The 27,426-nt window shown below is 37.5% G+C and overlaps 1 long non-coding RNA gene across 5 annotated transcripts in view; it reads left to right on the forward strand.

The window, feature by feature from the left end:
- Positions 1–27,426, forward strand: part of LOC113833818 — a 290,919-nt gene that overhangs the window by 101,355 nt on the left and 162,138 nt on the right. For 2 of the 5 annotated variants that reach the window (XR_004768845.1, XR_004768846.1), the window contains 3 exons: positions 10,478–10,517; positions 15,298–18,074; positions 20,316–20,673. This is a non-coding gene — a long non-coding RNA (uncharacterized LOC113833818). Of the gene's footprint in view, positions 1–5,408; positions 5,466–10,477; positions 10,518–15,297; positions 18,075–20,315; positions 20,674–23,932; positions 24,075–27,426 lie in introns of those variants that run through there. The other 3 variants (XR_004768849.1, XR_004768847.1, XR_004768848.1) reach the window with 3 other exon arrangements.

Below are 27,426 nucleotides of genomic sequence, written 5' to 3' on the forward strand. Positions count from 1 at the left end.
GAGAAAAGCCTGGGGGCTTCTCAAGAGCTTCCCAGGCAAAAGCAACACAGGTGAACTGCTTCCAATCCTGATGCATCTGAAGATGGCAAACAGGAATCAGTCCAAAGTAATAAATAATAAAAGGTTGAAAATTTTAGTAAAAATACCAAAGAATATGTCCATGCATAGTTCATGATATAAACTATGCATTGAAAACTCTAGCAAGGAAAAATGTCTAAATTAAGATCAAGGGTGATTTAAAACACATTCATATGTGTGTGTACATATGTGTTCTGTGTGCAGGTGCACATTTGTGTGGGTGAGTGATGAGAATGGAGGACAGAGAACTATTTCAGGTCTCCAGTGTTCTTCAAGGACATCCATGCCCCCACCCACAATCCCTACACACTTTTTGTTTGTTTGTTTGTTTGTGTTTTCGAGACATAGTTTCTCTGTGTAGCTTTGGAGCCTATCTTGTCACTTACTCTGTAGACCAGGCTGGCCTCAAACTCACAGAGATCCACCTGCCTCTGCCTCCCAAGTGCTGGGATTAAAGGTGTGTGCCACCAAAGCCTGGTCCCCATACACTTTTTTTTGAGACAGGGTTGGTTTCTTACTGGACTGGAACTTGCCAAATAGACAAGACTGGCAACAGGCTAGGAATCCTTTTGTCTTTACATTCCCAGCCCTAGGACTGAAAGGCCATCTACCCACACCCAGCTGTTTTATGTAGATTTTAGACATCTGAGTTATCTCTTCAGCCCCAATCATTTTTTCTTTAGCTTTCACCTTTCTGTAATTTCAATATCCTTCATCAAACATTATTTCTTTTTATACTAGAACTTATAGTTTAGAATTCAATGAACAGGCATGGGCTGAGCAGCTGGAAAATCTGAATTATCATAAAATATAAAATTAAAGTACATATTTGAGTTTAAACAGCAAATTTTCTATGTGTAATCATGCTAATGTCTCAGTATTATTTTTGTAGAAGACCAACTTGGTAAGCAGAGTGTCTCATCTATGCACATTTTCATACTCTTTGTTTAGTTGCACAGACAAGTAACTTTCTTTACTCTGGTGAAAACCTCAGTTTCATGCATAAGTTCACTTACAATTTCACAGAAACTCCAAATTCTAGGTTGTCTTCACATCCCTTACTAGTTGAGCAAAATATTGAAAGGGGCACAGTTTAACACTTAGCAGATGGGAATCTTCAGTCCCTGGAATGGGATTACAGTCTCTTCTCTGCCAGAGAAGTGACAGATGGGTATCAGTCACACACCTCAGAGGGCAGAGGATACACTCACAGCAATCACACAGGGACAAATGTGTCTTAAGACAACTCTCCAGTTCTCCTAAGTCAGTAAGTGATGCTGAACTTCACAACTGTCATGGCATTAAAGGTCTAGGATTTGCTCTTGGCCTTTTCCCTCAGTGTGACTCCCAGTTCTTGAGAGAAATGTTGAACTGTGTGGGGTCAGATCGCTGGCACCCTGGCATTCTCATTAGGCTGGTATGTATCAACATGGTTAACAGGGTGGTTGGTGTTTAAATTAGTTTTCTTTTTCCTCTTCATACTCTATTTCAGGTACACTGGTGAGAATACATTCATCAAAAAATGTGTGTAGTTAGAATTTTCTATGTATTGGACACTTCCAGGAAGCCAGATGGGATATACCAATGTTTGTGGGGGTATATGGCTAAAGGTAACCAGCAAATCATATCTACTTAAAGTTCCATAAAACCTAATTTCTGCCTTGTGTCTGACATGCATGTGCCTCTTTATATTATCAATCTTTGGGAAATGGGAGGAACAACCATTCACTTCTATTAGCCAGTCACTCTAGTAGTTTTGTTTATAGCTCTCTTCCTCTTTTTCTTTGGAGAAGTGAATAGTTGACATTCAACTCCTAATGCCAAACCTCTGTGCTTCTATATTCCCAACCAAACTGCCATAGTCAAGTTTCCTCTTTCTCTTGCCTACATTAACCTAAAGTGCTCTTAAGTGGTACTCTGGAGGGTCTTTTAGTCTCCCATTGACAGTGTTCGAGCCAATGTGATCTTTCAAAGATCTAAAGGCCCCATAGTTTTTAATGTAAAATCTAGCATTCTCACACAAAGCAAGAAATTCTCCATATTCCACATCATTTTCCAGTGTCTAGATCATTTAGCTCATCTAGATCATCTAGATATGCTAGTGCAGCACATACATTCTGCTGATTTGTGTCCAATCTTCTCAGTGTAATTACAGTCATTAGTTAGGGCTGAGCCTCTGCATCAGTTCTGGGACAAGAAAACCCATTTAACCACCACAGAACAAGTTGTATGTTTTTCCTGTATGTTCCTAACCACAAAATTCTGTGTGTCATTATGATACTGATCCTACCATGTTCTATCTGTGTATTTTAATTCTGTGTATTTTCTAGTCTGTTACACTCTTCAGGATGATGTTAGTAATATAATTCACAAGAATTAGCAGACAGCTTATTGCAAAGACCTATTTCTGAGTTTCATTTTGAGCTTAACAAAGCAAACTGGCTGAAAACTAAAGAAAATTCACCTTAATAAATAACATAAGTTATTCTAAAGTCTGCTTGAATTTAAAATAATTGGCTAATGGTGGCTGGTTTCTAACAAAGAAGTAGAATATTATTTATAGCCTAGTAAGAGAGATACTTTATTAGTATTAGTTTGTGTGAGATTCCCATCCTCTATAGTTGACTTGCATCCTCCTATACAGGAGGAACTATACAGGAAACAGAAGCATTGATATATACATGTGAATAGAGGTTGAGCCACTGGCTGCCAGTATTCAAACAAGGATTAAGGCAGTTTGATAATTGGAACAAAATCACAGGTAATGATAATAATGTATGATGTCTTAAGAAAAAGTTACTTAAGTAAAAATGTATGACAGAATATATAAAGAAAAGTAGATAAAGGTGGCCTTGGAATGTGTATCTTAAAATATTAAAGTCAGTACAATTTAGACTATAAGGTTGAATACTAACTTGATATAATTTTTACTGTGCATTATAATGTTTTTAGAAATAATCTTTTTGTCAGTAGTGCAAAGAACTGAATACTTACTCCGTTATCATAATGATTATTGGTCCAAGCATTCTGGAAGGTTTTTTTAATGTGCATGAATATGTGAAGATTTCAATAATGTACATCACATGTTACCTGATAATTTAAGTTTGGAGGATTTACGAAATATTTCCAAGCAGTATAGGTTTCAGATACAGAGATGCTCATCGCCAACTTATTTCTTAAAAGAAAAATTAAAATAGCCCCAAACTCACAAATGGGAGATTGTTTAAATGAAATATAACACAATCAGGTGTTGTCTAGAGTTCCCTGCTATCCAAAGCTGTTCCAGGTGAAATAAAAGTTATAGTGCAAACCTGGGTGATGAAATGAAGCCCTGTGCAGATTGCCTTCAAGCTGTCAGAGCCATGGTCAAGTGTAGACATGCAGAAGGTCTGCCTTGCAGAGGCATTATTGTAAAATAGCTAAAGGCTGAGGAGAGGGGACCATGGGAATATCTGCTCAGGAGAGCTTCAAATTTCACCTGAGTATCCACCTATACCTTTTTAAGTGTGGTTGTGACAAAGTCAGTTTGCAGTTTAATTAGTTTGTCAAACATGAAGGACAACTTTAAAAGACATTCATTCTTTATATATTCTATATGTAAAATACACACACACACACACACACACACACACACACACACACACACACACACACACACACAAATTTAAAATGTTTTATTGGGGTGTATTAATTATATAACATTCTGAGTTTTGTTGTGACATTTGATAGTATGCACCATCCTTTAGCGTGAATAATATTACACATTCTGTGACTCTGTTTTCTTGCCAACTGTGTGAACTTTATGTTTGGCAAGAATATGTAAGAAAAGTTCTCCAAACTCCTGAGGGGAAAATACAGAGAGCTTTTAATCAGAATATGACATTCACATTTGTTCACCTTGGTGTGCCAAAGCCCAGGTTCACCTTTGTAGAAACATCAGGCTCTTGTTTTCTCAACACCCTTGGTTATCACCAGGTAGATTAGAAAGCACATCTCAGGCTGGGGAGACAATGGAAAGAGCAAGTGAACCTTGTGTGTGTCCCCTCTCATTGGCAATATCTGTGGCCTTCTTCCAAAGATGCTTTAAAAGGCATTGGGGGGGGGTTGAGGAGCAGAGAAGGGAGAGGAAGAGGGAAGAGAAAGAGACAGAGAGAGAGAGAGAGAGAGAGAGAGAGAGAGAGAGAGAGAGAGAGAATAAACTTTTACATCTTCTGTATACTGGGACCAATATGCTTGAAATAAAGGCAGGCTGTTTTAAATAAGGTTACTAATGAACTTGTGGAAGGCTCATTGGCTAAACGAATGTGGATACACATCCAAAAGAGTAAAGTTAGGAAACTTCGCTGTGTTTCACTACACACACACACACACACACACACACACACACACACATCAGAAAGTGACAGTAAACATATTCAAGTTCATGTGAAATGAACATGATTTTTTAAACTTGTTTTTTAGAGATATGGTTTCTCTGTGGAGCTTGGCCTGGCCTCTACTCGATTTGTAGACCATACTGGCCTCCAACTCACAGAGATCCACCTGCCACTGCCTCCTGAGTGCTGGGATTAAAGGCATGTGCCACCACCTGCATGCAAAATAAACATGATTAACTTTCACTGTTTAAAGTTATTTCTCATGTTTAAAGGTAATTCTAACAGAGGGTTTATCATGTTATACTGGAAGAATATGTTGGGAAGACACACTGGCAACCTAATTGAAGCAAGTATGTAGATAGAAAAGAAAGTTTAAACTCCCCAACTGAGTCAGAATATGTAAATTTTAATAGATATATAATGGTGGGATTTTTTTGTATTTCTCTATTTTGCAAGCATAAGTATTGTGACCTGCACGTGAAGAGATAGGATTAATTTTTTTAAATGGAAATGCAGTGCAAAGAATTATTTTGGGAGACTCTATTTTAATGACATAAGATTTAAGCATGCCAATTATTATAGGAATTGATTTAAATTCAAGTGAACAAAAGATGTCCTAAAGATTGGATGTTATGTCCCCTCTCCTCACTCACCTCAGTCTCCACATTTGTAAAATGGGGATAGTAATATTATCTGTAAGAGAGAAGATTAAATGTGTCAAGACCTGTAAACTTTAAGGGTAGTAAAAGGCCTATAGAAAGTGCGTTGTCAACTTTCTATATTATTATTATCGACCCTGTTATTATTATCACCACTGCAATATAGTGTAATTTAAGGAGACAAAATAAAATACTACAAAATGATATTTTATTCCATGGATATAATAGTCTATTTGAAATAAAATATAGCAGCTTCTAATCTTAGCCTTTTCCTAATCTATTTTTTTCTCTATAGAATTGACACACATTTGCAATGGCTTTTCCAGATTTCTTGGCAGTTACCCAGGCATTGGTAAAGTAGTGGGGAGATGATGGGATTACATATGCTTCCCCTTTCTATGATTATAGGTCCACATTCTTTGTTCTTACAAACTCCTTCTGAGGGCAGTTTTCTAAGTAAGCTTGTATATCTGGAAGGTGGCACAGTAGAGGCACAGACAATACTTCAATGTATTTTCAGTTTTGTGGAAGAGTAAGAAGTGTAAAGACTAACCATATGATGTAATGAAGTCCCATGACTGATGATTGAAAACAATGCTCTGGAAATAGCAGAGGGGGGTGGGGGAGGCTTGCTCACACTCAGTCATGACCAACATTTTGCCAGTCTCTGGCTATGTGTTTCCCAACCCTACAAAAAGTCATTAATTATAGTGCCTTTCCCTTGCCCATTGGAGAGCCATTTTCCTCTTTTCAATGCTTAGATTATCGGTGGCCTTTTTCCTTATTAAGGGTTCTGATATTTTAGAGTTAAAATTCCTTATAGCCTTAAATTTTTTCTTACATGAAAATTCAGTTTATAAACATTGTAACTATTATTTATGGGAAACTGTACTATTAAAAAATGAAGCACTGAGACATCTTTATCACATTATCTCTTTTTATTCTGATGCTCACCATGCAGCATGTATGAATTTTTAAAATGTACAGAATAGCTAGCAAAGCATTTTGCACTAATACCCTAAATTCCCTAAATTGATCAAAATGGAGGTTGAGGAAAACTTTTGCCAATTTCTAGCCCAGGTAATCAAACAAGACTCATTAAACGGCAGACAATTTTTATTATAATGTATCATAGAATTCTAGCATCCTGCTTGGATATATTAACATTTTGGAATGCCGAAACATATGCTCCTCCTTTGTAACATCATTTGTTGTTTTAGCCTAGTTAGTAGCAATTCCCACAGTTATGATTATAGAAGTATGTGCCTTACAAGTATGTCTGGGTTCCTGTGTTTTGAAATAAATTCATATGCTTGTACCAGACGTTTTAGTGTAGTCAAAGCATCTGTTAGTAAGTAAAAGAAGTAATGACTTGATATGTGTATTGAAACAGTATGTTCATAGTTTAATTAATACAACTTAGTATTGCATAGAGGCATGCATATTTTCTGAATTGTTTCTACTACTTTGCTTTTTTCAAATTTCAATTTAATAAAAAAAAGTTTCAGAAAGTTATTCTCTTTTCATTTCTAAAAAATTACACATTAGCCTTGAAGGAAAATATTCTGTCTTGCATATTTGTCTGCATTAATTTATGCAAAGAAGAATATAAATGTACTCATGTGCATGTTGAGGTAAAAATTAAAATTGAACTATAGAATTTCTTAAATTGTCTAGCTATAGGTTTTAAGCAAATTTTTAGATGGATATGCTTTCTTGTGTGCATACATTAAACTACAGCACAGCCTCCATCACTTCCTTATTATAATCCAATTTACCTGGTGTACATTTCCACAAAATTTGAGTATTCATATTCTCAAAGATGAATATTCCATGGTACTAGAAAAAGATGTTTATGAATGTCTTAAGAATACTTACATTAAATACATATTGTGACAGCTATTATAAAATACAGCAGCATGAAGGGCAATGCTGTCTCAGCTTGGAATAGGAAATTCTCTATGCGGATGGCAATGAGAGTCACAGATGATATTATAACTATATTTCTTAGTGGACTGTATATAACTTCAAAAGAGAGTTGTTTTAACTCTCATTAACACTTAAGAATTAGACATATATTCCTACAAATTTTCACATTGCTACAAAATAGCCTCATTACATTAGTCTGTGTGTGCTATGTATGCGTGTAGTTTATAAGCAGTGTTTGAGTGACAATACCCCTGTATATGAGGAGAACTGCAGTTTGACTGTCCTGCTTTAGTCTGCCTTGTTCACTTCAGATGGGATCTCTCACTCAGCTTTTAGCCAGGCTGGTGTCCAGCAAGAAGCCGGATGATTCTCTTGTCCCAACCAACCCCTTATCCCTGCCCCACAACAGTGTTGGGGTTATAGGTGTACACAGAGCCATGCCCAGATTTTTACATGGATTCTAGAAATTTGAATTCAGGGTACCCTGGTTTTGCAGCTAATAGTCTACCCATTGAGCCAGTGCCCCAGATGTCCACGTGATTTTTGAGTTAAAGGTATGCCTTCTTTTCGTGTACATTGAACAACATGTACTTCTCTAAGCTCAACAATTTAAAAGTCAGAAAAAATCAGTACATATATACATACATTTATACAAATTGGCATACATCTATATTTTTAAGTCAAAAGAATGAAATTTTTGTTAAATGATGATGTGTACAACTTCATTTTAAGTTCAAATGGGTATAGTACTGTGAATAATAAAGGTAAAATCATGCTTATACCTACCAATTGCCAATGGAACAAGTAAAAATTTTAAGATGAAGTACAGGATAAAGGAATTGCTGTCCTTTAAAATATAGAATGATAATACTAGAAAGAAGGGTTAACTTTTATTTGTGGAGATGGGAACTAAATGGATATAAAACTAGCATTTATATAGGCTAATGTGTTTAGAAACTTATCTTTGAAAGAAGGAACTGGTGCTGGAGTTAGGGAACTAAAAATTCAGAAGCATAAGAAAGGGGACTGCACCCTGTGTGACATACTGTATCCAGAGACAAGACTAGAAAAAACTAGAGAACCCAGTTTTGAATACAACTGGATAAGCTGTACTTCTTGTGCCCATCCCAGCCATCATTGAGGGTATGGTTCTTGGAAGGATGGATGGGGTCATCTTTGGAAGGAAAGCCCTTCCAGCTACTTGGGTTGACAGCTTTTATTGAACTGATTGGTATTGCATTATTATGTGGTAGAAAATTTGGCCTTAGGACATTCACACTATTATTTTCAAGGACATGAGGAATGCTGTTGAATATTCATATGTATCAGACACTCTGCTAAGCATTTTAAATATACTGTAATACACTTAAAAGAGTTCAAGATTGAAAAGCAGGGCACCTCTGTTGAATTGCTGACCACACTCTAGTGAAGGCACATTGTGGGGAAATAGACTCTCTTTGGAAATCTTCAGGATTACACTATTTTGGAAATACAACTATTTAGATTTCTCCATAGGCTTCTAGGTAGTATATTACATGATGATCTGTAGTCTGTAAGGTTAAGATATCTTTATTCAGATAAACACCAGCCAAACGCAAGCCAGAGTGTGCCAGGGGCAGCAAGGCAGGCAGGCCAGAGAGAAGGGGCTCCCATGTACCTTGCAGCCCTTAAAAATCTATTACGCATCACCCTGACCTCACCTTGACCACGCCCTGACAGGCATGGTCAGGCACAACTGTAGCCAGCTTCTAGCAGGCGTGGCTTACTATCCCCTACAGTAGTATTTAATCTTCTACACAGTAATTTTTAATCCTACCAATAGGAAGCTATAATTTACTTTGAAAATCTATATTCTGTTATACACCCTGTAAGCCCGTTCCCTTAAATGTAGGTATTTATTATGTATTCTGTTTCTTCCTATATCTCAGACTTAAAATTATCTGATAATCTGCTTGTGATGTCTGCTAATTACAAGCCTACTTTCACACTGGATTCAAGTTACAAACTAGAGATGCAGTGCTCTTAAAATATTTAGAAATAAGGTTATAAAAAGGAACCATTGTTATTCTTTTTTATCTTTTTAAATTTAAATTATAAACAAGCTTGTTTTGCATGTCAATCCCAGTTCCCTCTCTCTCTCTCCTCTCCTCCCATGCCCCCCCCAATACCCTATCCCATTCCCTTTCTGCTTCCCTGGGAGGGCTAGGCTTTCCATGGGGGATCTTCAAAGTCTGTCATATAATTTGGAGCAGGGACCAGACCCTCTCTTGTGTGTCTAGGCTGAGAGAGTATCTCTCTATGTGGAGTGGTCTCCCAAAGTCCATTCATATACTATGGGATAAATACTGATCCACTACCACAGGCCCCATAGATTGCCCAGACCTCCAAACTGACATTCAGGGGGTCTGGAATAGTCCTATGCTGGTTTCCCAGCTATTAATCTGGGGTCCATGACCTTGTTCAGGTCAGCTGTTTCTGTGGGTTTCTCCAGCCTGGTCTTGACACATTTGCTCATCACTCATCCTTCTCTACAATTGGATTCCAGAAGTTCAGCTCACTATTTAGCTGTAGATGTCTACTTCTGTTTCCATCAGCTACTGGGTGAAGGCTCTAGGATGGCATATAACGTAGCCATCAATCTCATTATCGGAGAAGGGCATTTAAGGTAGCCTCTCCTCTATTGCTTAGATTGTTAGTTGGGGTCATCCGTGTAAGATCTCTGGACATTTCCCTAGTGCCAGATTTCTCTTTAAACCTGTAGTGGCTCTGTCTATTATGGTATCTCTTTTCTTGCTCTCCTCTATTCTTCCCCTGACTCAATTGCACTGGTGGTTCAGTGGTAGAATTCTTGCCTCCATTGTTATTCTTGAAAAAAATTATCTGTGGACATAGAATATTCTGGGTCTGAAAGTGCAAGTTTTGTTTGTTTAATTTAGCGTTCTTTAGTTGCTTGAAGATTTCTAATAAATGTTGGAAAATGTGGACTTCTTCATGTAACCTTAAAGACCTTGCTGAGTAGAGAGACAAAGAGGTATATGGAACAATGGGAAGTAGGGTCTTTAATTCACATCAGGAAGGATTGCCAAAAATTCACATACCTTTTTACTACTTAAAAATACAGTTTTCTAGATAAGGCTTCAAAACAAGTAACATTCATGTAATCTCTCTAGCTAAAGTATGAATTTGTCATCCAATTAAAAAAACCATCCCCTCCATACTCAAATTACATCTGTTTTAACATTGCAATGTTTTACACTGAACAATTCATCTTTGGGAGTTTGGCCAGTATAGTGGTGGAAATGGTTGGTAAGGGGGTGGGGGATGTGTAATCCTGACCTTGCTTTAGAAAAAAATAGTAAAGTTCTGCCCAGAAAAATGTATAACAACAACATTGAGGCAAACAGCTAATGGTGCCCCCAAATGGTCTCTCCATAGGATGCCAAACCAGAGATGTGGAGCCATGGCAGTTAAATTGGTAAGCTGGCATGGACAACTAGATGCATCACTTCTGTGCACAGGTGTGAAGGTGTCAATGATTTGTGTTAGAATTTCAACACTGGCCCTACCAGGCACTGAATTTGATCCCCTTTCTCATTTATACCCAAGGCAGGAAGAAATAAGCCATCTGTTGGATTACCAAGGTAGAAATCATATTATTATAATGTGAGAAATTAACCAGAAAGTCTGAGTCAGTTGGACCATCACTGCAGATCTGTCACAGGGTAGAAAATAAACTCTGACAAATGTGCATCATCCTCAGGATAGTAGTCAGTCTACCTCAGCTCAGTTATATTCATTTCAGACATATGGACTTCACAAAAAATTGTTAAATTCTTCCTAGGCCAGTGTCTGAAAATTTCCAGTGTGAAATTGTCCTGTGCTCATTATGACTAAAATATTTGAAGTTACCACAAGAATAGATCAGTTTGTCAGTCTTTCTTTTGAAAAAAAATATTTGTCATGTTCCATATTGCACTTAGATGCACAAACTGACATGTAATGCAGTCTAATCATGGCATTTAAGGCATTTTGTGCTATAGAGTGACAAAAGGTTAACAAAAGTGTGAAATCAAAGAGTTGATTTAAAAGGCTCTGAGAACGGAAGTGGAAAGGTTGCTCAAGACAGGCATCCTTGCTCCAGCACCTTGGATTCATGGAACATGGTAAAATCATCCTTTGTTTTTCCTTAGGAAATTTAGCCTCTATTTACTCTTTAACTCTTGCCTTATCTATGAAAAAAATGAAGCTGGTAATGACTACATGAGCTGCACCAATTTCTGTAGTTCTCAATTTTAAATAATGCTTAAATTGTATAATATACATCCCAGAATTTGCACATATTCTGTGATGTAGTGTTATTTTGTACATTTATAAGTATGATTGTCTTGCCTACATGTGTATACATGCACCATGTGTATACAGTGTGTACACAGAAGGCCTCAGGTCTCCTGGAACTGGAATTACAGGCAGTTGCTAGCTTTCATGTGGGTGCTGTGAACTGAAGCCAGGTCTTCTGCAAGACCAGCCAGTGCTCTTAACTACAGAGTCATCACCCAGCCTTCCTAGGACATATTTTTAGCAATCTCTGATAATGTTAACTTTTGAAAAGATTATCTGGTCTGTTCCTTTGGGTATAAGGACTTCTTTGGTCAGTAAAAAGTGAACGTCTGGGGTCTAGTCTCAATTGTCTTAGATTCTCTGGGAAGAAAATGTGTTCATTTCTAAAGTAAATGTTTCTGACTTGTCAGACCTAAAGTAGAGTAGTCCACTTGCTAAGTGTATCACTGGGAGATAACATAATAATAATAATAATAATAATAATAATAATAATAATAATAATACTTACCTCAGTTCTTGGGAACGCTTTTTCCTTTCTTAATAAACTGCCTGTTTCTATCCCATGTCTAACTATATGTTTGTTTTTGTCTCCATTACATCAAGCTGGTTGCTAAGATTTTCACTTCACCTGTGCTCTGTTATTTCTTAAGTACTGATAAAACTGTAAAGGTATCCTTGAGATTTGAAGGAAAAAGAGTGTTATCCCTGGTTGATTGAAAAATAGAAATACCTATAAAAGAAAGATTGCTTGGGGATTCAGTCTGCACTCCTATGCCCTGATTCTTGTTCCAAGAGAGTGACCTCTGTGATGATAATGCTGGGTTTGAGCTGCCTTCTGGTCTCTGGGTTATGTTGACCTGCAGGGCACCATAAGGATTTCTCTCTAAGGCCCTGGTTCTTGCTTGAATCCAATAGGTTCACCTCCCCTCTGTGCACCCAGGAGTAGCTTCCTGTGTTGATAATAGTTGGGTGTTTCATTATCTACTCCTTGGTCCCTTAGTTTTGGAAATTCATTAAACTCTTTGAAATGAGCTCTGTGGGTGTGCCATCTGCCTTCTGCTGTGATCCCAACTGAAACATCACAACCAAACAGCAAAGATGCCTTGAGAAATGCAACATGGATTCATAAAGAGAGCTTATCCTGATTTTACTGGTGCCTATAGGTTAGAGTTCTTTAAAACTCATGTAAACTAGGCATTACTATTCCAATAAATGTGAACAAGTAAGCAGGGTATTTCTCAGATAGCTAAGAAATTCATGTCAAGGTGGTAGATGTACTTGAAAATTTCTGTCAATTGCTATTTTTCTTTCCAATTTTTATTTTGTATGTGTATATATACTTGAGTGAGTGTGTTATATGTGTGTATATGCACATGTGTATACAGATACATGCACTTGTGTGCACATGGAGGCCAGAGGAAGGCATCCAATTCTCTATCACTCTCTACCTTATTTACCTGAGGCAGGAACTGTCACTGGGTCAGGTCCAAGAAAAAAAGCCAAGGAGTCCAGTGTTGGGCTCTAGTCTCTGCCACCCTTTAGATAGGTAGGGGCATGCATAGATTTTTTGTAACACAGGTTCTAGGGTTAGGTTCCCATTCTTGCACAGCAAACACTCTTCCACGTCATGCTATTTATCAAGTCTGTGTTGGCTATATGTCTTGATTTGCCACCCCAAATAGCTTTACTTATATCAAAGGAAATTTAACACTCATGTTATTAAAAGAACACATGCAAATATTTATTTAGTAAGAATTGTACAATAATGAAGTTACCAATATGCTCCCCTTGAACAAAGGACAGTTTCAATGGAGGGTAAATAAAGATATCCTACAATAAAATAAGGGGTGGACATGGGAATGGGAGATTTCCACACAAACTCTCCTCTGAATCCCCTGTCAAGATTGCCTTGGAAACTTCACACTTTCTTCTCAGGCATTTCCTTCCAGCTCAGTTTTGTATGCAGTACCTTGCTCATGATTCCTCCTCAGCTTAATTTTCTATTGTGTGAGTGTTCCTGTTGTAAAATTCTCAAATGTGGTATTTTTGGAAATGTATGAAATATAATATGTGTTTAATAAATGTATCTCAAATGAAGTAGTTGAATATTAATAGTAAAATGAGAAATGTGAGACTGTCCAAGTAACAGTTTGTTCTGACAAAAGTCTAGAGTCCCATTTCACATGACTTAAAGCAATCAATGAAACAGGCTTATGAATAGAGATTAATTTCTAATGTAAATATAAATATTCTCTTAATGCTATTCATTGACCTTCATAATTGATACTTCTTTATTCCATGATGGGAGATACACTAAAAAACTAATTTTAGCTAAAAATATTTTAAGTTAGAGATAAATTTATAAACTCAATCTCCAGTGTTAGGACAGTACTTAGCAGTGTACCTTAGCCCCATCATAGTTACAAGGCCATGTGGGGCTGAGATTCACTTTTGGTATTGTATGTATTATAAGAAATGATTTTTTTCATGCATCTCCAGCACAGGAAAATATCAATATTCAAAATCTCAACTCCAGCTTCTATTGAATGCTTAGCACATTTGCATCATATAAAGTTGAAAAGTCAACTTACAGAGTTTCAAGTCAAATAGTCATAAACGTGGAACTCTATTTTTAAAGATTCCTCACAAGCAATAAAAACAGGAAGGGTATGTATATGTCCTTGAAACTGTAAAAATGTCTGTATCATTTGTGTATAAATGTGGTATATAAAAAGGAAGGAAGGACAAATTGTCAAGGCAAGAGAGCAACAGGTTTGGCATAATATAAAATATTCACAATGGGAGTTAACCTCACAGTTTCCATGGAAATTGGGAAAGTATATAGTAAGAATTCATAACAAGAGAAAAACAATAGCTCTGCACACTGAAGACTCAAGTTCAGCCACCCTAATCAGCAGTCATGGCCGTTAGATCTATGAGAAGCTATAGGTTCTATGTGCTTCTGTGGCTCCTTAGTCAAGCATATGGTGGTTGAAATACAGTGAGTGAGACAAAAAGCAGAGGAAGGAAGAACATGCCACAACTTCTGACATTGCAGAGATCACTGCTACCTCAACTCTTTCTCCTTTTGACCATCTCCCATCTGAACCCATGTGAGGAAGGGCCTTTATGAAAACACAATTCCCATCTTAACCCAGCTTGCAGTAAAGAAATATAGTGATGCCAGTAAAAAATGTCCAACACCTAGCATAATAAAGACAGCTGTTATTATTGTCATTTTGAAGGAAGGTTTTATCCACCGGAAAAAGTATTGCTAAAATGATGTTGGGATATTTTACATGCAAAGCCCATGTGTGCTCTTAACTACTCACACAGCCAAGCTTTGTTTTCTTTAAGATAAATTGCCTTCACACAATCTGCAATCTCCTAAAAGAAGTCCATTCCGTGTGCTGTTTTCTGTGTTGCTTCTTTTAGTCAGCCTTATGATTCTAAGATTTTTAGTTGTTCTGCATCCTCACACAATAGGGAAATGCATCCTGATTTTATATTCTCTATTGTGTGAGCTTGTTTCTCATTGCTCAATTTGTGTTTCCTTAATGGCTAACCACTAACTTCTTTTTGTCTTTTTATTAGCTCTTAGTATCTCTGATGAAGTGACTTTTGTCCATTTTTAATTTATGTTTGCTTGCTTATTTCCTTATTATTCACTTGTAAAAGTATTTCGTTTTACATTGTGTGTGTGTGTGTGTGTGTGTGTGTGTGTGTGTGTGTGTGTGTGCGCGCGCGCGCGCGCGCATGCATGCTGCATGTATGTGGGGGTCAGAGGACAACTTCTAGGAGTTGGAATAAGGATGTCAGGGTGGGCAGCAAAGTCTTTAGGCTGGTGAGTCATTTTTCTGGCCAGTAAGAGTATTTGATGTAATGTAGCTACAATTTCCTTCCAATGTTTTCTTCAGGCTCTGGCTTACCTTCACATTTATTTATAAATGCTGAAGAATGATAAGTTTGAATATCGGTAAGTTACAATTTAGAACTTTGGTATTTATTCTTTTTTAATGTTTGCTACCCCAAAGTCATTCTAGTGTGTTATTTTTAGAAGTTGTAGAGTTTTCTGGAAAGGCTTATTTATTTTTATTTCATGTGTATGAGGTTTTTGCCTGCATGTGTATATGTGCATCACTTGCTTGCCTGGTGCCCTCTGAGGCCAGGAAAGGGCATCAATGAATCTGGAGTCATAAATGCTTGTAAGCTGTTGCATGGGTCTTGTCACCAAACCCAGGTCCTTCTGGAAAAGCAGCAAGAGTCTTAACAGCTGAGCTCTTTCCTGCTATGAGATTTGTAACTTTGACTTCTGCAATTAGATGTATGACCTATCCCAAGTTAATTTGTGCATATAATTGGAATAGATTTTTAAATTTTTTTTATTAAATTTATTTATTTTACATTGCTACCATAGTTCCCCCTCCTTCCTCTCTACCCAATCTTTCTCTTCCCACAATCCATTCATCCTCTGTTTATGTTCAGAAAGGGGCAGGCCTCCCATGAGTATCAACAAAGCATGGCATATCAAGTTTTGGTAGGATTAAGTACCTCCTTGTTTTAAGACTGGGGACGGCAACTCAGTAAGAGAACTAAGTTCCCAAAAGCCAGCCAAAGCATTAGGGGCAGTCCTGAGGGTAAGGGCATTGGAAGTGATAGCTGGAAACGGGGGTACATTTTGGGGTCAGGTAGAAACCTGGTACAAGGGAAACTCTCAGGAATCTACAAGGATGATCCCAGCAAAGACTCCTAGAAATAGTGGATATGTATCCTGAACTAACCATCTCCTGTGGCCAGGTAAGACTTCCAGTAGAGAGATTGGGACACTAGCCCAGTCACATAACTTTTGACCCATAGTCTGTCTTGCCTATGGGATGTACTCGGGGTAAGGATGACACAGAGGTTATAGGAGTGGCCAAAAATGACTGGCCCAGCCTGAGATCCATGCTACAAGAGTGAGCCCACTCCTGACACTGCCTGAACCCAGTGGCTGGATGGCCCAGAGACGTAGGTTAGAACTGAACATGATTGGAGAAAAAACGTCAGTGTAATTATGCTTAAGAATATTCTGTTATATTCATAGATCAGTGCCTATCCCAATTGTCATTAGAGAGCCTTCACTCAGTAACTGATGGAGACAGATGCAGAGACACACAGGCAAACATTAGGTGCAGCTGGGGGAATCCTGCTGAAAAGAGGGGGGGAGTATTGTACAAGCCAGAGGGGTCAATGACTTAACAAGTAAGCCCACAGAATCAACTAACTGGGCTCATAGAATCTCACAAGTCTGAACCAACAATTGGGGAACCTGAATGGGACCAATCTAGACCTTCTACATCTATGTGACAGTTGTGTAGCTGGGACTCCTAACAGTAAGATAGATTTAAAGTTAATTTTGTTTAAATACCCAAATGTTTCTTGAATAGATTAGATTTCCTTAGTACATCTGTCACATGTCAGGAGCATAACTGTGCACAGAGACATTCCAAGGCTGGTGGTTGTTTTGCTTTTTGTTTGTTTTCCTCTGTGTAGTCCTGGCTCTCTGGCACTTGCTCTGTAGAACAGGCTGGTATCATACTCAGAGATCTGCCTGCCTCACCCTTGTTTTTCGCTTTGTACTGATGTATCTGTCCACTTGTTACCAGGTACATGCTGTCTGAATTTGTGTCTCAAGCAACTGAGATTGTAAGATTTTTAAAAATATTTTCATTTGCCTCATTTTTAATATTTTACTTATCACAGCTCACATATCCTTTCTGTTTTCAATGTCCTGTTACTTTTATTTGAACATACACATTTGACTGTGGTTTTTCTATTCAGTGATTATAGCCTTTATAGGAAAAACCATGTATAATGACAATTGAAATGAAAGAAAAAGAATCATAAGGCATAACTCCTAAACATAAAGAACATGGGTTCTAAATTTAAGAAATGGACTAGAAAGACAGTAGAAGAGACAAATTTGGGGGAAAATGTTCTCTATAATTGTGATGCTGAGTGGAGAAGCAAATATACAGGAGAAAAAAAGCCTAAAAATTTAAGAGACAATAGGGAAATAAGCAGGAAGTGACCTAAAAAACGGTTTCTTCTGAACTACTAATCCTTTGCATCTGCCACTTTTGAGTCTCTTTCTATAAAGTTCATTTTAAAAATTATGTTACATGCCACATTACCCTGCTATTTTAGATGTCTGATGATTTTGTTTATTTGGCGATAGCCACTAGACTTTTAAGACGATGAGTGGTTGGATTTGGTTGAATTTCTTAAAGAGTATTGAGGCTTTTAGGGAGCAACTGTACTCACAGATCAATCCAAAATCTTAATGAGCTGTTTCAGAATTTGAAAGGGCATTTACAGACTAGCTTTCACTATTGATCTATTTGAATTATCCCCCTAAGACATCACCAGTGATGAATGTTCAAAACAGTCAACATGTAACTTTACTTTGTTAGGTTGGTATAGTCAATAGCGTTGTGTAAATGAATTGATTAGGTCTGAGTCCTCATCTCTCATTTATTCTTAGCATCTTTGGAGGCTGCAAGTCTCTGTCCCAGAGGAAAATTCCAATACCAAGACTACAAAGATAGCTTTGGTCAAACCTAGAGGGACATAAAACAAAAAGGCATGGATGAGGAAGAGAGAAGAGCAGGAAATGGCAGTGGGAAGGCATGGGAGCCACACAGGGGAAAGAGAGGTGAGAGAAGATGGGGTCAGAAAACCAGAATGCATTCTCTAGAAGCTGCCTTTGAAAGTCTTGGGGCTCCATTTCTACGTATTTCCATGATCTGTACTCTGCATCATAATTATACTTCCTCAAATGTCTCCTGCATCTGGACCTTTGTCCAGAAGATGCATGAATTGCTCAGTGATCAACAGCAGACTCAGGCTCCCTGGGCATCTCTCTGTAACTTTCCTGCAATGAGTTCCCTCTTCAGAATTCATTGCCATATTTTTTTGTCTCCACAGTTACATAATCCAAAGTGAATGCATAAACTGAGCAAGGCCCCATTGTATGTTTCTTCCTTTCCTAATGATTAAAACACTTCTAAGAAAGGTGGCACATACCTATACTTCAGGCTTTGGGGAGGATTATCATGAATTTGAAGATAGCCTCAGCTACATAGTGAGACCCTGTCTAAACAACAAAAATTCTGCCTATTTTAGATCTTGTAAATGTTCCAATATCAGAATATTTTGAATTATCTCCAAAAATACACAAGAACTTTTGTTGTCATCTTTCAGGCTGATGTGCTATGATGTGTTAGTTGAGATTTGAAACAACCTAAATGAGCAAGAAAAGGCATTGAGAAGAAAAAATAAATAAAAAGAAAGCATCCAGTCTAAAAATGGAAAGGATTTAGAATAGTTTAAATTACTACATATAGAAAAAAGCATCCTAAAATACTAACATATCAATCAACCATAAAGACTTTATTTAAAATGCAGTAGTAAGTATGTGGATGACAAACCCAAATCAAATAATATTCTGTGTATGATATAACATTGAAAGGTTAAAAAGGATGTAATATAAAAAGGGACTTGACAATACATTTCCCACAGAAAACAAAGCATTATTAGAGATGAAGAGAGAGATCAATGAAATACAATAAAACTTAATAAAACACCCTCAAAATGCATAAAGCAACATTTGTTATACTCTGTCATGGAAACAACATGCAACAGGGTTCAAGCAGAGGGATTTCTTTAATTAGGAAAAGGGATCACAAAACGGGGAAAGGGAAGGGAGAAGACAGGCCTCAGAAATAAGAGCAGCAGGAGAGAGGAGAAAGGAAAGGGGGAGAAAGAGAGAGGAACAGACAGACAGACAGGGAGAGAAAGAAAGAGAGAGAGAAGAATTGGAGGTGGGCAGGGCCCTTTTAAGAGGGAACATAGTGAATATTCACAGGTGGTGCTTTTAGTGGCTGCAGCTGAGGGCATATTCTTTGAGAACCCAAGGACAGGCCAGTACAGATTCCTGAATACTAACACTGATTTCTATGGTGATAGAGCAAGTGAACAACAAAAAAGCATGATTTAAACACTACTCTGAAATAATGTCACCTAATGTGGTCAGAACGAATAAAAAGAAAATATACAGCTTTTAAATTGTACACCAGTGAAATACCACGTGTAAGATATTGTAGCTATGTAGGACTATTTTTGTTTGGCATGGTTTAGTTTTCATTTAGATGGGAGTTATTTAATTTTTCTCAGATTTTCAAATTTGCAGTTGAGAGAGCCAATGCTGGTATTTAAGTTGTTCCTATTTCCGTGACCACTAAGCTGTTCTCCAAAAGCATTTAAAATAGTCCATGTGAACTGATAGTTTTGTCAACTTGAAACAAGCTAAAGTCATCAGAGAGGGCGGGATAGCTTGTAGGGCATTTTCTTAATTGGTGGTTGATAGAAAGGGCCCAGCCAATTGTGGGTGGGACCATCCCTGAGTTCTTTAAAAAAGCAGACTGAGTAAGCCATGAGGAACAAGCCACGAAGCAGAGTCCCTCCACTGTCTATGCATCAGCTCCTTCCTCCAGGTTAGTTCTTGGCCTGTTTTGAGTTCCTTTGACTTCCTTTAGTGATGAACAGTGATGTGAAAGCATAAACTACATAAACCCTTTCCTTCCCAACTTGCTTTCAGTCATGGTGTTTCATCAAGCAATAGTAACCCTAAGACAAGTTGGTACTAGGATTGTGCCTGACAAAGTTGTTTTGGGGAGTTTAAGGCAAGGATGTAATTATGTCACTAGACCCAAGATAAATGATAAATGGTTGCTTATTGGAGAACAATGACACAAAAAAAAATACAAAGAACCACCTGAGCGTTTCCCTGTTCTTCCTACCTTGTCCACTGACTCAACCGAAAAAGCTCGCAAAAGAAAGCCATGCCTCAAGCTCCTCTCTTTCTGTTTTCTTATGCCTGGAGCCACACCCAAAGGGGTGTGGTCACTGTTACAGGTCCACAGACAAGATGCCTACAAGGAGGATTGTGGAAGGAATTTGAAACTTTGTGCAAGAAAATCCATTGAATGTTCATGCTTGGTGAGCTGTTCTGAAGGAGCTTCGAAGATAAGAATGTTGAAGCCAATGCAGAGGATGGGGGCCTGGCTTGTGAAGTTTCAGAGGGAAATTGAAGGTGTCATTCGGAGAAATTGAGGCTTGGCTATGAGATACTATTGGTGAAAATGCAGCCCAGTTGCAGCAGAAGATAAACAGCATTTTTGGTGATACCAATACCATGCAATGACCACCAGCAGCAGCACTGGAGTGGTGCCAGTCAGAACCTAAAAGACAAGGTATGTGTGCTAGAAAGGGCAGAGCTGAACAATCCAGTACCATTGGAGGAGCCCAGAAAATTGTGAGTGAATCCCAGATAGTTGGATATTGAGTTATTCACATTGTTAGAGTTTGGTTTTGCTTTGATTTGATTTTTACTGTGCCCTGGTTCTTCTCTCTTGAAAATATTTAACTTAATTTTGATCTTTACAGCAACCCAAAGATAAAAGACTGAACTTTTAAAGTTGATTTTAGAGTTTTGAAGAAAATGTGTTTGTGTGTCAAGTTGACAAGAGGTCAGCTGTACTGACTACTTTTGTGTCAACTTTATACAAGCTCAAGGAATTTGAGAGGAGGGAACCTCAATTAAGATAATACCTTGATATCTTGTAGGACATTGTCTTTCTTAATGAGTGATTGACCTGGAGGACCCAGCCATTTGTGGGTGGGGCTGCCCCTGGGTTCTATAAGAAAGCAGGCTGAGCAAACCATGGTGAGGGCAAACTGGTAAGCAAAGCCCTTCTTCAGCCTCTGCTTCAGCTCCTACCTCCAGATTCCTACCCTGTTTTGAGTTCCTGCCCTGACTTCCTTCAATGATGAACAGTAATATGAAAGTGTAAGATTTCCCCCCAAACTTGCTTTCAGTCATGATGTTTTATCATAGCAATATTAACCCTAACTATGATACCATGTGAACAACCAAGGTGGCACTTTATACTTCCTGAGATGACAAGGGCTTCCCACAGCCGAGTTGACAGACAGCCTCCAAGTGTTACCTGGGATTCCACAGCCACTTCAGGCTTCCCAGAGGCTAAAACAGGAGGATCACCATGACTTTAACAACCTCAGCTACATAGCAAGACTCCTTCTTAACAAAAATCTGTGAAATACAAGTAATCATTACTGATCCTACTTTTCTAGCTAGTGCATTCTACCAATTTTAACAAGTTGCATTGTTACACTCACTTTTTCAAAATATCTTCAACTTTTCTTGAACACTTTAATTTTTCTTCCAATGTTGATATTATGATATAATTTCAGTATTTATTCCTTACTGTACCTCCCTCCAACCATTCTACATACCCCTCCTTGCTTTTTTCAAATTCATGGACTCTTTCTTCATTAAATGTTGTCATATGCATTCCTAAATCTAACCTGCTAAGTCTGCATAATGGTGTGTATGCATGCATGTATGTATTTACGTATGTATGTTTTCAGGGCTGGCCATTTGGTGGTATTGGATAACCAGTTGTGCTATTCCCCGCAGAAGACTGTTTCTCCCATTCCTAGCATTCCTGGGTTGCCTGTAGTTTTCTATGTAGGACTTAGGCCTTATGAGCTACCCTCTACCACTGCTCCATTCACTTTGCATGTTTATTGGTGTTGTCTTTGTTCAGCTAATGTTTAGGTAGTCATGTGGATGAGATTTTGTATATACAACTTCTGACATCTGTAGTAGACACAATCTTGTAGAAAAATGCCTGATCTGGTTCTTGCAATCTTTAACTTATTTTATGTTAGTGTCATGTGTCAGTGTTTTACTGGTTGCCAAATATATAGGGATTTCTGTAGCTATATTTCTGTTGCTAATCAGATCACTGTAGTCTGTCAACATAATGTGGGGGGCATGCATATGATTGTGTGTGTGTGTGTGTGTGTGTGCGTGTTGTATATGTACAATTTGTGTATGGGGGTGTGGGGTGTATGAAAGAGAGAGAGAGAGAGAGAGAGAGAGAGAGAGAGAGTTCCATATGTCCATATGCACTCCTATAGAGGGCCCTGGTGTCTTCTTCTATCCTTTGTCACTTTTATTTTTTTTATTTAATTGTATTTTTGCTTATTTATTAGGTGTGTGTGTGTGTGTGTGTGTGTGTGTGTGTGTGTGTGTGTGTGTGTGTACGTGTGCGCACTCTTCCACTACATGGGTCCTGAGGATCTGTGCAGTTTGGAGGTGAGCCTTTGCATACTGAGCCATCTTGCTAATCCTTATACCTTACTTTCAGACACACAATCTCTCATTGAATTTGAATTTTTCATTATTTCCCAAGCATGCTGGCCAGCTAACTTTAGAGATCCACCAGTGTCTGCATCCCAATGCTGGAATTAGATAGATACCCATGCAGCAGATTACTGGCTTTTATGTGGGGGCCTGAGGATTTGAACTCAGGTCTTCTTGCTTTAACAATGTGCACTGAGCCCTATTCTCAGCCTCTTGGTTGTACTTGTACTTTTTTTATTTCTGTATTTTTTAAGTTTGTTCAGGTATCTTTCTGGCACTGAATAACATCTGTGATGATGAGGTTTTCAAAAGCTGATGGGAATAAAGTATAATAAAAATGTCAATTAAATGAAACTGGTTTATAATACTATTCAGGTCAACTCTATGCTTACTCTTTTTCTGGATATTTAATATTTTAGTTATTTAAAGAGTGTTGATGCTTCCAGATGGAAGTGAAGATTTCTCTTACTAATGGCAGATTAATTTTGCTCGTTTTTACCTCATGTTCTCTCATCAAATTATTCACAGCAATAGATTTCTTGTCATTGTGCCTCTAGACGATTGGCATGATATCCTTCTTCATTGTCTCTTTTCTCTGATAATGACCCTTATCCAAAACTCTTCCTGAATTTCTGCTCCACACAACTACTTCACTGTTCTTAAGAAATACATTTATTAGCTTTTAGAAGCCTGTTTATATTTTAAGGAGAAAGAAAGAAATAGAAAGTATGGATTTGGATAGGTGGAGAAGTGGGGAGGATCTGGGAGGAGTTAGGGGAGGGGAACCATAAATAGAATATATTATATAAAAATATATTCTCAATTAAAATGATAACATTACCAAAGCAAACAAACCAATCCACCTCATGTTTTTGTGTGGTGATGCGAAAGAACTATTCATTTACCTTTAAGGGGCTGACCACTGAGAGTTCGATTATGCTCCAATGAGCATAAGGGCAACATAAATTGTTCTTGGTGTATTAATTTTTTTAGTTTTGGGGGAAGATAGAGTAGAGGGTGAACCTGAGAGGAATAGGAAGCAAATGTGACCAGGGTGCAATGTGTGAAATTCTCAGCTAATCAACAAAAATATTATGTTGGAAAGAAACATTATTTTCTGTTATTTCACTCATTTAAAACTTTTAAATAAATAATTTCATAAGTATTAAATATAAGTATTAGTTTATAACATTCATATTTTGAAAATTAATTTTTTAAAAAAATACAGAAGAATATTATAAGGGCTGTAGTAAGATACTGATTTTCTCTGTGCACTTAAGATGTCATAATTATAAGACCCTACAGAGGAAGGATGGGCATCGAAGAAACTCGTTATGGAGTTTACTTTCAACATGGCAAGATTAGCCATTTGTGCAAAAAACTGCTCTTGCCTGGACTGTTTGTTGCTATATAAACTGGACATACAGGACCCACAAGAAAGTGACTGCTGAACTTACAAAACAAGACAGTACTGAAGGGTTCCTGTTGAAATGGAGAAGTGTGCCAGACACACTGTGGCCTATAGGCTGAAGATGGATGCCCCAACGTTACAGAGGAACTAAGGGTGACTGTCCAGGTAGCAAGATGTCCTGTCAATTCTAGAGTTTATATATTATCCTTCTGTGGTCTTTGATAGAGTTGAAGACAGATAGTTATGGTTATAGTTTTCTTCAGTTATTATAAAAGATGTTATCCTTTTATTTAGACAGAAAAGAGGAGATAATGGGGAATGTACTGTGTATGTTTATCTTATTGACTGTTAAATAAAATACTGTTTGGCCAATGAAATGGCAAGTTAGACAGGACTAGGAGTCAAAGAGGATTCTGGGAAATATAGTAGAGAAGTGGTGATCCAGGCAGGAAGTGACATAGCAAGGAGACTCATATTTAAAGAAGGAGAAACAGAAAGCGCCCCCTTTTTCCCTTCGCTTCCTCCAGTGGCAGGATATGATCCACTGGCACGGGAGGATGCAAATAAGGCGTCCGATAAGATAAGCCTTATAAAATATATAGATTTATAATAATTAAGATTGAGCTAACAGATGAGAATCCTAGTCATTGGCCAAGCACATTTGAACCTAATACAAGTTTCTGTGTATTCATTTGGCCCTAACTCGGGCGGGCAGCTGGCATAAAGCTCACACGTGGTGGTGGGGCTCAGGTGGCTTTTGGCAGAAAGATTTATAGTAACAATCACTCTCTTAAAAATTTCTAGCTTCAGATTCTCACCCTTCTAGCTCCAGAGCTGACACCCTTTTTACTCATAGTTTGATCTGTCCCAGAAGGCTGTGTGGCTGGAACCTCACCACACTTTTATATTGTCTTTTTCAAAGAGCAGCATGTACTAATCATTTCTGTGCTTCTGACTGCCTTTATTTGAGTGGTGAATGGAATCTATTGTCATGATGTAACAGAGTTACATCCATTCCCTTCTTGAAGGACATCTTGGATACCTCTAAGATTTAGCAATTATGACTGAGGCTGCTATAAATATCCAGGCTCAGGTTTCATTCTGCCATAATGGTTTCAGATCATTTAGATAAATTCCAAGGAGATTTTTGCATTATTTGGTAAGAGTATTTTAATTTTATATGAAATCCTTACAATCTTGCCATTTTCATTCCTATAAAAAAGAGTTCCTGTTAGCCATGTCCACACCAGCATTTGTGTTCATCAGCCTTTGGATTCCCATCCTAGTGGATCTATAGTGATGTCTCAATGATGTTTAATTCTTGATTTCTCTGAATTATGGCACCAAATTTCTTTCCTTGTTCTTATTTGCCACCTCCACCTATACAACTTCCTTGGTAAGGTATTCTCTCGGGTATTTTTTCATTTTTATTATTCTTGAGTTTCAATAATTATTTATATACAGTCTTACATATATAAGATACTACATGTAAATATTATGTATATGAGTATAAATGTGTTGCCTTCACTTTTGAAGGATAGAGTTTCTTCTCTTAAGTTGCTTTCTGGTCAGAGTGCTGTGATACAGATTTCCAATTTGTTCTTTATTCTTTGTTCTGTGTTCTCTGTTGTCTTTGGACTCCACTAAAGACTTCTTGTGAAAGCCACTGCTCATAGCTTTTGTTCTATTTCACTATTGGTTTACAGAAGCACTGAGGTGAAGTCACTGAGCTTTCTAGAATTCCAAAATTAAACCTTGGTGTTGTAGTCCCTTGGCTATGACCTTTACTGCCATTCCCATCTTAGTCCTTCTCTCCTCAGGAGAGGTAGAATGACTAGACAAGGCAGAGTCACACACTGCTCCATTTCACATCTTTTCCCCTGAAGACTGGGCTTCAGTAAAGACAATTCTCTGGACCTACTTCCCTTTCCTGATTTTCTCTCTTTCATAAGTAATATGATGATTTTTGCCTTGGCTCTTCACTGTGAAAATCAGGTTAGGATTCCTGAAAGACTAAAAATGATAGTGGCTATCAAAATGTAGGCCCTAGATTATTCCTCATTTTTATTGTATTTACATTGACATCCAGCAAGTCAACAAAATGGCCATGTAGGTTTTTGTCAAGCATAAGGTCCTAGTGTCTTCTGTTCCCCTCAAACTAACCTCAGCTGTGATTCTCTGTGATCCTCTTTTGTTCCTGTGTTCACAGTAACAACCTGCAATGGCTCAATACTTGAAAGTGTTTTGAATACATTTTTAAAGTTAATTATCTTTTCTTTCTGCTAAAGTAATTCAAGTCAAATTGATATTTAGAAAACATTATAGTACCATTGTCTTTAATAAAAATAAATTTTCCTTAAACTTAGGAATCTGCTCATCCCAAATATTACACTTGCAGTTTTTAAAGATTGACTACATTTAGTTTTTACAACAATTTTATAGTTTTTATATAAAGTACACATGTATTTTAGCCCCAATAATAGCATTTTAATTATGCATTAACAAAATAAGTCTGAATTACATGAATAATATATTGTTTCACATATACAAGCCCATGACAGAAATTATTGCTATAAATGTGTTGATATGTTAATGAGGATGCTATTGCTTGAAGCTTCAGCTAGTAATTACTCAGCAGCTTTAAAATGTGATTTATTGATCAGTAATTTGTAAGATGAAATAGTGTGGCTTATTTACTATCATTTCGAGGGTGAAACTGTACACTCTCATTTTATAGATGTTCTAGAGTGTGGTACAATATACACTGAATTTCTCTCTGTGAAGTTCCATACATGATACTTCATAGTCATACATTCATGAATTTTCAAGAGTTACTCATACTTATTCTTAAAATATAAACAATTGAATGAAACACCAATATGTTGTAGAAAGTTATATGTTAGTAGCTCTGTCAGGCTTTGAGATTGGAATGATTATAAAATAGTTTTGTCAAGTTTCTCTTTTAAGAAAATATGGGATGAGTGTACTGCTTTGTCATAAATTCCTGACTTGAAAAAATAGATTTTCATGTATAATTCAAGGGCATGTTACATGGACACACATAAGAAAGTTATTTCTGAATATGCAAAATGTGTATAAGAACCACAAAAAGCATAAACAACTTCAGATAATCTATCAGAATATCACAAATCTAGTTTCCCTGGTCAGCAACCTTTCCAGATGTTATACTAGCATCCATCTTCTCACTGGCCTGTTCCTGGAGACTTTGGAGTAGGCAGCAGCTGGTTCTTGAGGAGCTTGGTGGACCCCATGGGCATTTGCAGTGTACCCCAAAGTTCAACTACATAACCAGCATCTAAACTCTCAACTGATGCTCCCTGAGAGACTGACTTCAAACCTGCC

This window comes from Cricetulus griseus, chromosome 2 (genome assembly GCF_003668045.3).
Source record: "Cricetulus griseus strain 17A/GY chromosome 2, alternate assembly CriGri-PICRH-1.0, whole genome shotgun sequence".
Taxonomy (NCBI): domain Eukaryota; kingdom Metazoa; phylum Chordata; class Mammalia; order Rodentia; family Cricetidae; genus Cricetulus; species Cricetulus griseus.